This window comes from Leptosomus discolor, chromosome Z (assembly GCF_034619465.1).
Source record: "Leptosomus discolor isolate bLepDis1 chromosome Z, bLepDis1.hap2, whole genome shotgun sequence".
Classification (NCBI taxonomy): Eukaryota; Metazoa; Chordata; class Aves; order Leptosomiformes; family Leptosomidae; genus Leptosomus; species Leptosomus discolor.
The window spans coordinates 51,481,055-51,486,266 of NC_141419.1; the positions used below are offsets into that span (position 1 = coordinate 51,481,055).

The 5,212-nt window shown below is 42.3% G+C and overlaps 1 pseudogene; it reads left to right on the forward strand.

The window, feature by feature from the left end:
• Window positions 1-4,134: 4,134 nt before the first annotated feature.
• Window positions 4,135-4,841, forward strand: LOC147413285 (uncharacterized; annotated as a pseudogene).
• Window positions 4,842-5,212: the final 371 nt, after the last annotated feature.

Here is a 5,212-nt window from a genome sequence, read left to right on the forward strand (position 1 = left end):
AAAATGTTATTATACTACCCTTCAAGTCTTTCTTGGGAATTCCAGTTATGTAAACATCTGCTCACTTTTTTCTGCTTGCCTGAATTGGCACATGTATTTCTCAAAAGGTCAGGTCCCCATACTGGACCTAGTACTCCGTCTGAAACTTTAATGGGTGTTATGTCTTACGTTCTTTAAACCATTTCTCCAATCATGCACCCCAGGAAAGCTTTAGCTTTTTGTGTTTACTCTTCAGTCTGTATGTTATCTATGGATGAGATGAACTATTCATCACCAAATGGAGTCAACTAGCAATTTGGACATTATCACTGACACAACACTAAAACACTGAGTTCCCCATAAATTGGTGCTTTTTTTTTTTTTTTAATGGAGATGAATCAACAATAAAACCAGAAGTTGTGATAAAGATAATACAGAATACATGAGAAAAATCCTGTCTGGAGTACTCCCATCCACTTCCCAAGACAAAAAAAAAAATTGTAATGTCTTTCTGGATTTTTTTTTTGTGTGTGAGATACAATCTAGAGCCCATTATGGACATAATTTGTTGAGACAAGTTTTGCTGGAAAAGTATGTGGAACATAAATTCATTGAAGTTGTAATGGATTCAGAAAGGAGAATTTCCATGGCAATCAATTCTTCGTTAGCACGTTTGGATCGAGACAGCATCTCAGCATTTACCCTTCAAATATCTCCTTACTCCTTAACATATGTCCAAGAAGTATAAAGAAGGTGAAGCAGCAAGTGCAGGGAGATGTCTTGCTCCAAGTTTTCCCCCATAACAACAATAGAAAAGGAGAGTCCCGGGAAATTCTATCTTTCTTTATTATAAGGGTGGTCAAACACTGGCACAAGTTGCCAAGAGAGGTTGCAGAGTCTCCATCTGTGAAGATACTCAAAACCCAATCAGACACAGTCCTGGGCAACCTGCTCTAGCTGACTCTGCTTCAGCAAGCAGGTTGGACTAGATGATCTCAAGATGACCCTTTCAACCTCAACCATTCTGTGCTTCTGTGAAGTGAGTGATCTCTCTATTCTGAGACTAACTGCCTGTCACCTTCTGCTGCTGTCAGTTTTAGCAGGTTCTGGCCTTCCTGAGAGACAGGTCTGAATTTTGTTTCAGTTTTCCTTTGTAAGCTGAGGCAAAAAGGCATTCTTCTGTTTAAAGTCATGAACATCTACCAATCATTGGTCGCTGCAGTGAACAAGAAGTTACACCAAAAATCTTGTTTATGGTCAAGGCGGAAGCACATCTTATTTATTAGTAAAGCCAGAAATCTATTGTTACTATAATTGAAATATTAAGAGTCTAGTCGGTATTAATCCAGCTCTAATTGTTACAAAGGAAGGCATGAGTAGCAGTGCAGCTAGAGTACTGCTATGAAATCTTAACAAACACACACACACACACTCCTTCATTCCACCCATTTCCTTGGTGCTGTGCTCACCCTTCCACTGTTCCCCTGTGTTCCAGTGGTTTCACACTGGTGCTGGTAATGGGGGATGTTATCTCGAGCTGTCAGCATCTGGAGTTCTTTGCCAGGAAGAATATGAAATTCATGTTGATGATTTCTCATTTTTATATGTTTGCTGAGACGCTTTTCTCTTTCTCCACTGGTCTGCAGTTCCATGTTAAATCTGAATTTGCTACATCTGGTGTAATCTCAAAATGTTATCTCTTTTGTTCTCTTTGTTACCTCTAAACCCAGTTTTGTCCAGCTCCAGGTCTGCGCTTTGGCTGACCATGGGCAAGTTGTTTGCAGCTGTGCTCCTATATGCTGTATCCTGTGTCTCCACTTCTCCACACCTCTGCTGTCCTACCAGGTCTGTATTTCTCAACACCTTCTCTTCATGTTGCTGTTGTACGTATCTCATTCCACATAGAGTAACTGCTTGTCATTGCTGACTATATAAGACTGTGGTTGTACCACACAAAGAGAAACGAAAGTAAAACAAATGAGGCATAGACACCTGGACAGTTGGAGAAATTGCTATCACAGCTAAGAGAAGCAAAACAAAGCTACAGGCAGGTCAAAGGAAGTTCAGAGAGGGCAAACCTGACAAGCCTGGGTCCACACGTCCTGCAAATTCTGTACAAAGCTAATGGTCTGAGAATGGCAGTGCTGTGTTACAGGGCCACATGATTACAATGCCACTGGTCTCCAGGTCCAACCACACTTTAGGTCACTACTGTGTTGTCTACTACAGTAGTTTAAGGTCACTACTGTATTGTCAGTAAAAGCTGTCTCCTCATGCCTCAGTCTTGGGTCATCTTTGATTAACACATTTCCCAGACACAACCTTCTGTTTAACGGCTATGTTGTGGTGAGGGTTACTCTCTCTATGGAAAACCTTTTTTCAGCTGTCCCTCCAAAAAAAGTACCAACTTGATGAGATAAAGAACACTTCAGTCTAATAGTGGTACTTTCCCAGCTCTCTTTTCCAAATTGCTATTATTTATCCACTTATTTCATATACTTAGTTGGAGCAAAACCACTACTGTGAGCTGTAGGGTCTTACCTGCTTACCTGTTATTGAGTATTTCTTTTTTCCCCATCACTATTTTTGGGAGACTTCTGCCTACTGGTTGGTGTGCTTTCAACATTTTTATGTTTTCAGCTACACTCCCTGATAAAGAGTCCCTCCCCATGTTTCGTTTAGGGCCCCTTTAAGTACTGGAAGGCTGCTATAAGATCTTATAAGACTCGGGACCATTGAGCTTTATGTTTGTATCAAACTTTGTATCTTAGTGGTTTTGAGAGGTGGAGACTCAGAATGCCACAGCAACAGCACACTGCCATGAGGTTGGATGCAGCTACTTAGAAAAACGTCTCATGGTAGTAGCTATCAATCTCTTTCCTTTTTTCATTCTACTTTTCCCTTTTCTTTCACCCTCTTTACCTACTGCATGACGCTTTATGGGCAAACAATAAAGTTTCACTGTTTGATTAATGCAAAGCCCTTTGGTGTGGTCGCCCCAGTTTTGCACTTCGAGATCACAGCAAATGAACCGTAATGAGCCCACTGAGTGGACCATGATACGGATCAAATGACATGTTTACAAAACGCAGGCCATGTGTGCGGGGGCAAAGGGAAAGGAATGTTATGTGCCGTATTAGGTGCCTCTTTAATTGCAGCAGTTGAGGAAAGGGAACAGAAACACGGCAGAAACCCAGTTGATTCAATCTCAAGATCTGATAAAAACATTACAATGTCACTTAGAAGAAGAAAGGTCACAAGTGGCTCTGCTGAGAGACGAATTAGTTAAGCGCCTCTTAACAGGCATGGATGACACTGATGCCACCGCTGTAACTGAAAAGAAAGCAGAGGGAATAATCCCTCTGCCAGTTTATGCCCCTGCTCATTTATCCCCAATCTGAATTACAGAAATTGAAAGAAAGGAATGATAGGATGAACATGAGCCAACAGTGTGTGCTTGCAGCCCCAAAATCCAACTCTATCCTGGGCTGCATCAAAAGATGTGTGGCCAGCAGGTCAAGGGAGGTGATTCTGCCTCTCCACTCTGCCCTTGTGAGACACCACCTGGCATACTTTGTCCAATTCTGGAGTCCCCAACACAAGAAAGACATGGAGTTCTTGGAGTGAGTCCAGAAGAGGGCTGCCAAGATGGTCAAGATGCCAAGAGGGTTGGAACACCCTTCCTACGAGAACAGGCTGAGAGAGTTGGGTTTGTTCAGCTTGGAAAATAGAAGGCTCTGGGGAGACCTTATAGTGGCCTTTCAGTACCTGAAGGGGGCCTACAAGAAGGCTGTGGAGGGACTTTTTACAAGGGCCTGCAGTGATGGGATGAGGGGTAATGGTTGGAAGCTGGGAGAGGGCAGGTTTAGACTAGATATGAGGAAGAAGTTTTTCACCCTGAGGGTGGTGAGACACTGGAACAGGTTGCCTAAGGAAGTTATTGATGCACCCTCCCTGGAAGTGTTCAAGACCAGGTTGGATGAAGCCTTTAGCAATCTCTTCTAGTGGGAGGTGTCCCTGCCATGATGGAGGGGTGGAACTAGATGATATTTGAGGTCCATTCCAACCCAAACCATTCTATGATTTTGTGATTCTATGAAATTAGAAGTACAATTAAGACCATTAAGACCAAAAGTGAATAAATTTGTGGTGGAAATGATGACATGCCTCAGGTCATGTCAAAAAGAAGTTCTGTTCATGGCCACCAAATTGACAAAACTAAAAAAAGATTCTGATCGCACATCAAAAGAATCATAAACGGAATATGTGTGTAGGGTCTCTTTAACCAGGACAGACCAGATCTTGTTGGCAGAAAAGAAAGCTGAGGGATATTGGGGACCTGGAGTATTTTTGACTATAGGAAACAACAGGGCCTCCTGGTCCCTGACTCAGCAATTTGTTTACTGGCCTGTGGTGTCTCAATCCATTAGAATGAGGAGATCCTCTGGCAATAATAGGCTTCACAGATCAGCTAGTAGAGCATTCAAAAGGCAGTTTATCTGCAAATGATGTATGTTAGGGAATTAAAGCCTAATCAGGAGTCACCTATGATGATTCCCATGTATCCAGAGAGGATGATCCCTCTCATTCGAGGGCTCCCAGACTCTCTGAAGCCTATGGGAATCCAACTACAAGGCCAGATTAGGGCCATCACAAGTGATGATCAAGTCACAGCAACATTGGAGGAGATGGTCACCCCAGATCACAAACATCCTGATGGAAAAGTATGGACTTGGTGAGAGGTTGCACAAGAATTAGTTAATTATGGAGGGAAATACAGCCCTATGCTGAACCACACCAAACAAGAATCTAAGTATTGCAAAAATGGGGAAATAAATCTGGTCTTATGCGGCCAGCACTGAATATGCTACAGATGCAAATCGGGAGACAAATAGCAATCGTTTATTTACAGCAACATTTACAGCTTCTTTTGGATTGCCAGTGATAAATTAAAAGCAACAGGTATAACTAAAGGTTTATCACTAATACAACAATAACAACACACACTATACGCACACATGCAATAACAATTTGCCCGCTTTAGGCCTGGCCCCCTGGCAGACAAGCCCGTTGAACAGAGGTACAGTGGAACAAGAGACAGTAACGTTGTGACAAACAAGAACCAAGGATACACTCAGGGAAGCATAGAAATGCACCTGAGGAGAAAAGGTGAAAAACACCCAGGGAGGAAAAGTATATTTCTTAGCATTAGGTGAAGTAAATAATCTTACCC